We start from the raw sequence: 12,849 nt of genomic DNA, 5'->3' as shown, positions 1-12,849 counted from the left end.
GCATTTGCCTTATGTATTGAGGTGCTCATATGTTGTGTGCATAAATATTTATAGTTGTTATATCTTCTTCTTGGAATAATCCCTTGATCATTACATAGTGTCCTTCTTTGTCCCTTGTAATAGTCTTCATCTTAAAGTCCCTTTTTTCTGATATGAGAATTGCTACACAAGCTTTCTTTTGATTTCCACTTGCATCCTCCCTATTTTAAATTGGGTTATGGTATAACTTTGAGAAAAGACTACATTGTCTTCAAATAAGCATTTCTTTCTTTTTTTTTTTTAACCAACCATGACCTTGTATTTCACAGAAGTGTACATCTCCTGTAAAGAATGTGTGCAGCTGTAAAAAATAGAGCATCGACTGTCTTTTCTGCATAGGTGTTTTCTAATCAGCCACCTGGAACAAATTTGAACAACACTCTTTCCATTTTTCTGCCTCCTTCTTCAAATTGCACAATGAATAGGTCATAACTCAACATCTGTGTACACTCTTGGGGGTTACAGGCAAGTTGAGTTTGGGAAGAGACTCCACGTGCACAGATATTCAAAGGGTGTTTCCTGGGGGAAAAAAGTCTTAGTTTCTCTTTCTTATAGGACTTGGCTCCTCCCAGGAGAGAGAGCCCTCGTGAGTTGGAAAACGAAGTCACAGAGAATTTGCAAGGGACCAGGGACAAAATGAAACAGAAAAATAGGAAATGACATGACAGAGGATCTTGTTCTCTTCGCTTACTGAAAAGTCTATCTTGAACTTCAGTATTTCTGGAAGAGGTGTATGATTATTCCACTCAATTTATTTCATGGCTCAGCCTCTTAAAAAGTGGTTTTTGCCCTGGCGGATGCTGGCCTTTTCTCATTCTTGTCATTATTCTTCCTTAATGCATCATTTTGAGCCACAAGACTCTCTTTGTCCTTCCCTACATTTTCAAGGAATTGAATGAAGTTTTAAAAATTATGACTCCAATTAGAGGTTCTTTAGAAATTAGAAATGAATCCAAATGTACACATCTCTAGAAAGTTTACTTTATTCTTATAAAGGGCAGGGTTGCAGAATATGCTTTGCTTATTGAAAAGACTAGAAAATGCCGGGTTTCAGGAACATTCCATTTTAGAAGTATTTTCTTGAAAAAATAAGCAGACTTAAGCTAAATGTACAGTCCTAGCTTTTAGGAGAACTTCCTTCCTTAAAATGAGCTTTTGCCTATTTGGCCCTATTTTATTTTCCTATGTTTATTTAAATAGAGACAAGAATTACCCATATTTTAACAGTGATCGGAAGGACAGATCTTTTTACTTGCAAAAGGCCATCATAATTTTGTAAGGTAATAAGACACCGGGGAAAAACAATCACTTTGAATTCATTTGCATATGAAAGAACAAACGTAACTTGAAAAGGCCTCTTATTACATCTGAAAGGCAGAAATGGGGGTTAATTCTCAAATGCTTAGTCCCAATAAATCTCTCGAAGATTTGGCTTTTGTTCCTAGCTTTTACCTGCACGAAGGTTTCTAGGCTGCACTCTGGGCCGGAAGCTGCGGGGTGCTGGCAGGGACCCTGCCAAGCGCCCTCTTACTCCCAGGGCGGGGCCTGGCATTCTTGCTGCCGAGGGGCAGTCGTTTTCAGCCAATCCGTTTCTTTTCCTGCAGCTGCAGCAGGTGCTGCGCTTGGTCCTGGCTGCTCTGGCATTTCCTCGTATCCAATAGCCTGGTCTCGCTCTGAGGCGCCCCACTCTTTTGGGGCCCTTTTATTCGTCTTCCCGACATGGCTTCCGGATGCTTCTCCCATTCACCCCAACGCGATGTTTCTGACCATCTCAAGTCCATTCTCTGACGATCCTGTTTGGAGAGCATCTTCAGGATCCGCGCTTCCAGGGCCAATATAGAAGCACCATTTGCCTGGAGCGCCACCGCCTGGCCGAAACGGGAACGACCTCTGCCCATCGCTGAGGATCAACCTGGAAAGTTGCTGAGGTGGTTCTTCTAGTTTTTGTACAATCCTCATCCTTACCCACTTTCTGTAAAGTGACTATGATGGATAGTCTTCCTTACTAATGTAGGTAGTTTTCTTCTGAATAACTCTACACATTTCTCTTGCAATAGTTTGAGTTTAAAGATACTGAAATAAGAATCTGCACCATCAACTAAAAATCATATAAATTGTATTATTTATAAATGGGTGGATAGGATATGCTTTGGTGATATAAAAATACAATAACAGGACCATTCAGGAAATACTCTTTTTCTCACCTATTTTTTCAGCATTCTGTCTATGTTGGGATAGATCTAAATGGAAATGGCTCACCCCCCATGGTCCCCAAATCACCTGGCATCACAGCTGGTTGATGGCCAAGTTATAGCATTGACTTTACAGACCCAGGCTCCAGAATGAACTGGACTGGAAGGTTTTAAAAAGTGTGTACACCCCAGAGTGTGTGTGTAGTGTGTGTGCACATGCTTTGTGAGCTGACTCCCTGGAGTGCTAAAAGAAAGTTTAGGAATTCTACTTATACTTATTTTGTATCTCAAACTTCCACACTTATATTTTATAATGTATGTAAAATTATTAGAACAGTTGTTGTAAATCATTTACAAATCAGCATTTTAAAAGGTATTAAGAGTGTGGGTTAAATGTCTTATTGATAGAAGTTTGTGACCAAAATGCATTAACATTTTTATATGTCTAAAAATGCATTACAATTAAGGATGATATCAAAACAGTCCTAACTGGCATTACAAGACAACATAATGGATATCCAGGCAATTGGAATGGGACCTGGCCTGCAGGTCCTGTAGCCAGCCTCTCCCTCTGGGCGGGGATCTCGAATGAGATTAGACCAGAAGGGGGTTCTGAACCTGCCTCTGACAGCCTCATTATGAAACCTGGGTAAATCATCTCACAACCGTGAGGTTTCTCCCTTGCTACACAAATGTGTAAAGAGAATCAGCTAAGTGTTGGGCACCAGATGGGGTGGGTGGGTTGAAGATAATAGGTGACAGGAGATGGAGCTTATCTTGAGGTGTTTGCAGTCAAGGCTAACTTTCGGTTGACCTGAAAAATTATATGAAAGCACAAAATAAAAGTACAAGCAAGATTAAAAGGAAAGGATCTAAAATGCCTAAAAGAAAATGAATTAGAGAGACCTCTCAAGCTCGTGAAGACCCTGCATTTGCTTACAGAAGTTTGGTGCCCTCTGTGTAGAATATCCTTACCAATTAAAAAAATTAGAACGGAAAAAACTCTAATTTGGAAAGACACATGCACCCCAATGTTCATAGCAGCACTATTTACAATAGCCAAGACATGGAAGCAGCTCACGTGTCCATCGACAGATGAATGGATAAAGAAGATGTGGCACATATATACAGTGGAATATTACTCAGCCATAAAAAGGAATGAAATTTTGCCATTTGCAGCACCATGGATGGGCCTAGAGATCATAATGCTAAGTGAAGTCAGTCACACAGAGAAAGACACGTGATATCACTTATATGTGGAATCTAAAATATGACACAAATGAACAGAAACAGACTCACCGACATAGAAAACAAACTTATGGTTATCAAAGGGGAAAGAGGGCAAGGAGTGATAAAGTAAGAGTTGGGGATTAGTAGATACAAACTACTGTATACAAAATAGATAAACAGCAAGGACCCGCTCTAGAGTACAGGGATCCATACGCCTCAATTATCTTGTAATAACCTATAATGGAAAAGAATCTGAAAACGAATATATATATATATATATATATATATATATATCACTTTGCTGTATACTTGAAACTAACACAGCATTGTAAATTACCTACACTTCAATTAAAAAACAAAATAGTAGCACACACAAAAATGAGAATCTTGTGTGAGAAATCTGCATTATATCTATCTGTGACTATATCTTTTTTTTTTCCAAAGTGGATGGAGAAAACAGGATTAATGTTCCAAGGGCTGAATTGCCATTTCTCAAGGATAATTTTTGTTATATGTTTGGACAAAGAAACTAGAAACTCCAGTTCTAAAAGGATAAGTGGGTATATTTTAATATGCAGCCCTGGCTTTGGAATGGTGATATAAATTGCTCTTCAAGTGACAGCTTTGATTAAACTCTAAAACCAGTATGGTCCCACTGATGTGACCCAAAGCACTGTCCTGGACAGAAATCTTGTCTTATTTTACGAGAAAGGCGAAAGACAAAGACCTGTGTTTTTCATTTACCTATGACTTGCTGACAGCTGTCAAACTTATTATTATTTTTATTTTAGATTTGAAAACAGAGGCTTCCCTTTGAACAGCTTGAGGTCAGGATATTTTATTGGTGTTGGATCTCGTCTGCAGTGGATAGCAAGTTCCTCATCACATGGGTCGTTTGGTGACTGTGTGGGTGAGAGAAATTATAATTTGACCATGATTTGGAAATGTTCTGGCAGTTTCCAAGAGATGCAGTTTCTGGAATCACTAAAGACGCAGTGTGTTATTTGCTTTGCAAGAGAGTATGTGTGTGGGTGGCCAAAAGTCGAGGGGTGGAGAGGTAACATCCCAGGCTGAGGAATCTCACCTGGCTCTTGGTCTACCTTCTCCTATTTCTGAGGAAATGCTATTTGTTGTTCCCGCCTGCCTGGTTTTGTCACGCATCTTGGGCAAGGCGACCAGCTAAACTGGGCCCTCTTTCCTCATCTGTAAAATCTGGGTTTGGGTGCACTGAGAGGACAGCATGATTCATCCAAGAAACCTCTAGCGACAGGGCTCTAGGGTTTTATCTGCCCTGGTGGGGGTGAGTATTAGTCAAGCCTTTTGGGATCACCATTTGGAAGGATGAATCACACGCCTTGTTAGCCACACGCACGCTTTCTGACCCAGCAGGTCTGCCTCTAGGAATTCGTCCTAAGGCAATAGTCTAGTGATGCAGACAGAGATTCATGTACATGCTCATTTACTCCCAAAATTTTAAGACAAGCTAAATGTTTAAAAGTAAGGGCATTTCTAAATAAATCAAGTCAATTTGTTCAATGGAATATTGTGTAGACTTTACACATTATCTTTCAAAGCATATTAGCACAACGAATGTCCATTATATAAAATTAAGATTGTAAAAAGTAAGACAGAATGTCGAATTGCACAGTACTAATTTTGCATCAAATAATTGAGACATACGTTTGTATTAAAAAAGTCTGGAATAAAAACAACCACATGAGAACAGTGTTCCTAGGTGATTTAATATTATGTTTTCCCTGAATTCCCAAATTTTCGTCAATGAATATGTACTTTTTTATAATTGGAAAAAACATAAAGTAAAATTCCAAACTCAAAACAACATGGCGTTTGTGGTTTGATCACCTTCGTGACTAGTGTGATTGTGGACGTTTCTGGGACTCAGAGGAAGAGCAGGAAAGTGCTGTAGACCATGGTCTCTAGAACCAGACTACTTGGGTTCGAACTCTGGCTGCCCTTCATCTTGTTTGCATGGCTGGAGTGATCCCCTTAGCCTCTCTGTGCCTCAGTTTCTTCAACTGTGAAGTGAGGATAGTAGTAGTACCTGCTGAGAGAGTTCAAGGTCAACATAGGTAAATCCCTGACCCATACCAAGTACTCAATGAATGTTAGTTATTATCATTAACACCTGTAAAGTGGAAAAACTAATATTAATTAAATAAATGTTTATTGGGCACCTATTCTGTGCCAAGCACTGTCCTAGGTGCTGGACATGCAGCAGTCTAGGAATGATCGATGTGGGCAATGACTCTGCTCTCATGGAACTGTGTTTTAGTGGGGAAGACAGACAACAACAAATAAACAGGGGAGTTAGAGTGTTAAGAAGAATAATGAGAGAAAGAATGGGAGAGGTGTGCTCCTCAGGAATGAGTGAGCATGGGGTGAGCCAATCAGGTATATGGATGAAGAGCAATAGGAGCAGAATGAAAAGTCAGTGCAAAGGTCCTGAGGTATGTTCAGCTTAAGGAGCAGTAAGGAAACTATATAACATAGTTATCCCCAAAGCAGACTCTGAGACAAGGATTCAAGTGCAAGTAGACTGCTTGGAAAGTGATCCTAGGAAGATGGATCCCTCAAGTGGGGAAGTGAGATAGGGAAGGGAAGGAAGAAAATCTGAGGGGCATTAATGAGTGAGCTGTCACTGGAGACAACTGGCCAGGACCACAGGGAGCGTCAAATACGCCCTCTGAGTTGTCCCACCTGAGGGATGAGGAAACAGGAGTATCGATCCTCCAAATCCAGTCTGTCGTTAGCCGAGGGCTGGCTTTCGCTGAGTACGGGCCCCTCACACCAGAGCGAGCGCCAGAAGAAGCACCAGAGAAAGCACTGGAGCTGAGAGTTGCAGGTTCTTACAGCAGGAAGTCATCACCCGGGCTGAGGAGCTGAGTACTGAGGGATGGATTCTGGATATTGCCAGCGTCTGCCACAAAAGCCATTGTAGCTACAGTGGAACCAGCAAGGCTGACTGTGGCAGGAGTTCCATTCAAAGAGGTAAGGGTTGGGGGTGTGGATCATTTAGAGTGCTGTGGGCCATTGTAAAGAATTTTATTCTGAGTTATATGAGAGTCATTGTAGAGTTGTGAGCAAAAGAATGGCATGATCTGACTTGTTCTAGAAGGACAGTCTGGATGCTGCGTGGAGAACAGCATGTTGGAGGGCAAGTGGAGGAGCGGGAACACTGTCAGGGGGTGACAGTCAAAGTCCAGCTCAGGGAGGATTGTGATTTGAATTCGAGCAATAGGCATGAGATACACTTTTGGATTCTGGATATATTTCAAACAGAGTCAAGTGAATTTGCAGACGAATTGGATGAGAAGTGAAAGAAAGACAGGAATCAAGGAAACTCTAAAGTTTTGACCTGAGCAACTGGTAGAACAAAGTAGCCATTTTTCAAGATGGTGAGGATGGCAGGGGGTGGTGATGATGTGAGGGTTAGAGTGGCAAAGAGGAGTCTGGTTTTCATTTATTAAACTGGAGGCATATATTAGTACTCTATCTCATCTTTTTTTTTTTCTGGGAATTAAAAGAATCAGTACAGTGTTATGAGCTCTCAGTAAGTATTACTTTCCCTATCCTATTCACTTTCCCAGCTTACTTTTTATATAGGTGTCCTATGGTCACAATAATGTTGTGTAACAAACAAAAGTCTCAGCTTCATACGACAAAGAGGGTTTATTCTGCATCTTATGTCCGGGGATCAGGTGGCCTCATCAAGGCTCATCTGATCTTGGCTGGGCTTGCTCATGCATCTAGGAATTGGCTGGAGGTCAAGCTGATCCGGGCTCAGCTCTGCTCCTGTGACTTTCATCCTCCCTGTGGGACCAGCAAGCTAGTCTGGGCTTGTTTCTTCAAGAAAGCAAGTGGAAACACACGAAGCCTCAGGAAGGCTCATACCCGATACAGCATCACTCCCATGTTTGTTCTGTTGGCCAAGGCAAGTCACTATGTGGCTATCCCTAAAGCCAAGAGACAGCAAAACATATTCTGCCTTAGTGTGTGTGTGTGTGTCTGTGTGTGTGTGTTGCTCGTGGTGGTGGGAAGTGAATATTTGTGAACAATAATCTAAGATATAATCACCCTCTTCTAGATGAATATTAGTTATTCTTCAACATGCAAAATATGTTAACCCTTATTCAAAGATCCCCAAAGTTTCATCCAATCATGGTCAAGACTTGAAGGTCAAGATCTCATGATCTACATCAGGGCCAGATGTCATTCCTCTTTCTTGGAGGCTTTAAAGAACAAGTTGATCCCTCCTCTCTACACATATACAAAATAATACAGTGAAACAGACAGGATAAGCACAGTAAATATGCCCATCTAAAAGAGGGAAGAATGGCCGTCATTGGTCCTTAGCAATTTTAAAGTCTTGCTTGGCAAATGTCTCCATGTCCTACGACGTCGGGGTTGGTGAGTTTTCCCTGATTAACACCAGGTTCAGTTCACTGGGTGTGGTTCCTCATTCCATTGTTCACTATGGCTCATGGCTATGTTCTCTGAGCTGTCCTCTCTTTTGCATCCCTTTTCTGGGACACTTCTGAAGAGGACTTTGGAAAATAAGCTATTTTTGGTGACTCAGAAACTTTCTTGGTCTTACTTTCTGTCAGGAGAAAGTTGGAGGCTGAGATGGTTAATTTTACAGGTCAACTTGGCTAGGCCACAGTACCCAGATATTTGGTTAACCATTATCCTAGATGTTTTTGTGAATACATTCTGTAGATGAGATTAATATTTAAATCAGTACACTTTGGGTAAAGCAGATTGCCCTACATCATGTGGATGGGCCTCATCCAACTAGTTCCTTAGTAGGAAAAAGGCTGACTTCCTCCAGAGAAGAGGGAATTCTATCAGTAGACAGCCTTCGGACTCAAGCTGCAACACCAATTCTTCCCTGGGTCACCAGCCTGCCTGCTTATCATACAGATTTTGGACTTGCTACTTTCCACAATCATATGAGTCTGTTCCTCAAACTAAAGGACCTATCTATCTATCTATCTATCTATCTATCTATCATCTATCTTCTGTCAAGAGATTCTGTTGGTTCTGTTCTTTTGGAGACTGGTACACAGTCCCAGATATTTTTCCATGTTTTGAACAATCACTTTTACCCCTGGTTGCCAACACTTTGTCTATGTGGCTGCCTCAAAAATGTTGTGTGTCTTATAGATATTTGGCTGCAGTCTACTCCATGTACCAAAAACCACACACATAATTCATTTTGAGATATTCATCTCTCAATGTACTTACTGCTATTATAGTCACATCAGGCTGCCCTTGCACCGCACCCTACGTTTTCTAAAAGTCTTTTTGTCCAACTGAGAAAGTACATCAGACTTTACCTTAATTCTTACAAAATTCATAACGAAAGCTCTTACATCCATAGGCTTAATCTGGTTTTTACTCTGAGGCCAGGTCTTACTGGGGGTGTTGTTGGATTAATCATTGTTGCCAGGTTGTATCCTGATTTGAAAATATTTTGCTACCCGGAAAGGCTGGAAATGAGAGACACTTTTATTTTCTAACTCAGTAAGTTCTGAATTCCTATATTCCCTCCAAATTCTGCTTGTAGACAGGCTGGTTCTTCCTGATCTCATTTCTTTCTTGAAGGAACTCATCACATGTGCTAAAAGCAACCAACTCACACTTTTGGTATTTTGCCTGGAGATCTCTTTGTCCAGGTTCACAAGTTCATTAGGTATATTTTCCATTTTCTACTCCTACCATGCATCATCACTATTTCAGCCCCTAAAATTGTTTTCTAACCATTTTCTTACCTTCTTTAAGTTTCTCAACCTCTAGCCACTCATCCCTCAAACTAACTCAACATACTTTGGGTTTTGTTAGAATAGCACTCCAATTCTGGTACCAGTTTTTGTTCTGGTTTTGTGTGGCCAAAGCAATGCTGTGTAAGAGGCAACTACAAAATCTCAGTAGCCTACAACAGTAAGCATTTATTTAACTCATGCATCTGGGAGTCAGCTAGGGGTCAGCTAATCTAGGCTGGGTTTGGCCAGGCAGGTCTGATGATTTTGGCCAGGTTTACTCACACATCTGGGGGTCAGCTAGTGATGAACTGACTTGTGGTTGGTTCATCTGGGGCGGTTCAGCTCTGCTCCATGTGTCTCTCCTCCTCCCCTTCGGCCAGCCAACAGTCCAGCCTAGCGGTCTAGTTTCCTGCCAGTGGCAGAAGTAAAAGAGGGTGCATTGAAACAGGTGAAGTCTCTTAAGGCTGAGGCTCAGGATTGGTACTCATCTCTCCTGGTTCCATTGATGAAACAAGGCAATGAATAAACTTAAAGCCAAAGGATAGGAAATATACTCCACCCTTTAAAAGAAGGATGGAGAGTTTACACGTCTGATCTTTCTATCTAATCTTTCCTCTCCCCAATCATTCCAGTGACGCTGTGTTTCTATAAAATGTTTCACCAGACTCTCCAGTTGAATGGTCCTGTGTGGGTCTGACTTAGAGTTAACCAGAAGAGAAATGTGTGTGATTTTTGAAAGGCAGTGAAGCAGTGGCCATTACTCTCTGAGGTTTTTGGAGAATCTGAATGTGGAGGTGGGTAGACGCAGAGGTCTGGTGGGTTTCTGTCATCATCTCCCTGCCGGCTCTTGATCTTGACCACTGGCTTTCTCAGGATCTTGGCTGCAGAGGTGATAGCAGCCTTCTCCCCAGATCTGCCTCTGTGCTCTCATTTTAGCAGTGTGAAGATTGGCTCTCAAGTTGATGGACTGGGGTCTCCAACACCGATCATCACCACCCCCCCTCCAACGTTGGCTTAACTCAGCTCCTCCCACAATTGTGGAAGGTCTAATTCCTATAATTCCTCTATCCCGTGACACTCACCGCGACCTTGCTCCCCTGCCTGAGTCCCGCCCAACTGAAAGCCGTCCACAACCCTATGCTCCCTCCATTCCCATGACTCAGCCACGGACCCCGTGTCCTTGTTCTGCCTCTTAACTGCTCAACAGAGGACTTCCCTGGCGGTCCAGTGGTTAAGACTTCCCCTTCCGATGCAGCGGGTGCAGGTTCTATCCCTGGTCGGGGAGCCAAGATCCCACATGCCCCGCGACCCAAACACCAAAACATAAAAACAGACGCAATATTGTAACAAATTCAATGAAATGGTCCGTATCAGCTGCTAAAAGCTCAACACCTAACTCTTAAATGCTCCTTCCTTTCCTGAAACAATCCTCCACCCAGGTCCCTTTATTTGTTTTAATTTTAAAAAATTAAAAAAAAAATTTTATTGAAGTATAGTTGATTTACAATGTTGTGCACAGCAAACGTTATACATACGTATATCTCTATTTTTTTTCTGATTCTTTTTCCTTATAGGTTATTAAAAAATATTGAGTATAGTTCTCTGCGCTATACAATAGGTCCTTGTTGGTTATCTATTTTATATATAGTAGTTTGTATATGTTAATCCCAAACTCCTAACTTATCCCTCCCCCGTGTCCCTTTATGTCCCTTTAAATAGGCTCCTGCTCTCTGCTCCCCATGGGTCATCAAACCAAGACAATACCCATTTTGTAGTGGATTCCAAAGTGTTACTAGGTCATTTCATCATTTTACATCTATATGTTTCAGCAGGACCTCTGGGTACAATGACAACCCAGAGCAGTGACGGCGTGAGTTTCAGGCTCTGTGACAGTCACTAGGAAGCCACTCGGGCACCAGTTAGGGCCTTGCAGAGTCCCCTAGGGAACAAGTGGCTTTTGATTCCTCAGAAGCTGGGCTGGAGCGGGATTTTGCGCTCACTCTCACCCTTCTTTGCCTAAATGAGTTTTGCTTTTCCTTTGAGTAATAGGGAGGTTTTGTCACAAATAGGTGGGATTATACAATCCAGGTACTTTAAAAACAAATCAATGTATAACTTAAATTTCTAAATAAAAAACAGACCTTTTCTAAGTAGCCATGTTGTGGGCTTACACACTTACCCATAGGAAACCTCGCAGCAAGTCTCAGTACCTTTTCACAGGCCTCGTTTGGAATCCCGTAAGTGATGGCAACTCATCCCACGTAAAGATGAGCTGGATCTTTTGAAACAACCAGAAGTCAGTTAGTGATCAGCTTGATGAATAAAGGGAGTTGTCAGGGTGAGTGAAATTACTATATAAATAAAAAGGTGGTTCTGAAAAGCCACATCAAAGAGGTTCTTGAGAGCTGTTTTGATCCCTTCACGTTAACCCTCGAAAAAGGTCACATTCTTTCAGAGAGACAGCTCCAAAGAGGGATACATGAATTTAGAGGTTAAATCTTGGTATTTAAAATCGTTCAGGTTTTCTCAAGCCTGAGACCTCTATTGTATTTTTATTAGTAGGTCTTATTGGTTAAAAACCATTACTGAAAATTCTTATACCTCAAACTAATATTCCCTTCACTTCTGAACTAGCACACTGCTCTTGACAGTTATTGTTTCCTTTTCTAGCAAAGTTTAAACAGGCTGATGTGTCCTGGAGGGAATGAAAGGATATGATCAACAAACTAGCACATGCTGAAAGAAAAATGGATAGTTTTGCCTCTTCTGACTTTAGAAGTGACTTGCAGCTTTGCTGGCCAATCTTTCCAGCAAGGTTGATTTTTTTTTTTTTTTTTTTTTTTTGCAGTTGAGCTCAATCAGTGCATCACTGAGACCCCCATCAGCAAAACAGAAATGATGAGAAGTCGATATGAAACTGCTTTTGCAGGTACAAAAGGGACCAATATTGGTGATTTAATATGGCTAACCTAATATTTCCACTAGTTTCCTGCCTGCGCTCCCCCCAGGCAAACCCAGCAGGAACGCAGTGGGCAGGTGAGCCCAGCCTGCACAACTGGGCAGGAGAAGGGCGCTGAGGGTCCACTCAAAGGCAGGAAACTTGGAAGAAACGTCCAGAGCATCCCTGCCAGATGAAGACTGGGAAAGACGTCGACAAAAAGAGCTTCTTGGAAAGACAGGACCACGAACTGGTCAAAGCGCCATCGCAGGTAAATTCCTTCCCTCATTCCCTCCATGTGCTCTAAAAGCCATTCTTCTAAGTCCTGGTGGCTGCAGGTATTGGAGGATCAGGTCCACTGGGGCCACACGACTCCAGGGCACAGAGTGCTGTGTGGACACAATGGGAGGGTGGACCTTTTGTTATCCTGACACCAGGTCTTGGTCGTTTGACATCACAAGTATAACTTAAAGTATTCATGTCCAAGCTGCGTGACTGAGGGGCTGTTTACCCAGTGTGATTTGAGGAGCTGTTATAGGTTGAATTGTGTCCACCAAAAAGATACACTGGGTCTTCCCTGGTGGCGCAGTGGTTGAGAGTCCGCCTGCCGATGCAGGGGACACGGGTTCGTGCCCCGGTCCGGGAAGATCCCACATGCCGCAGAGCG

The sequence above is a fragment of the Physeter macrocephalus genome, chromosome 8 (genome assembly GCF_002837175.3).
Source record: "Physeter macrocephalus isolate SW-GA chromosome 8, ASM283717v5, whole genome shotgun sequence".
NCBI lineage: Eukaryota > Metazoa > Chordata > Mammalia > Artiodactyla > Physeteridae > Physeter > Physeter macrocephalus.
This window is presented reverse-complemented; position numbering follows the sequence as displayed.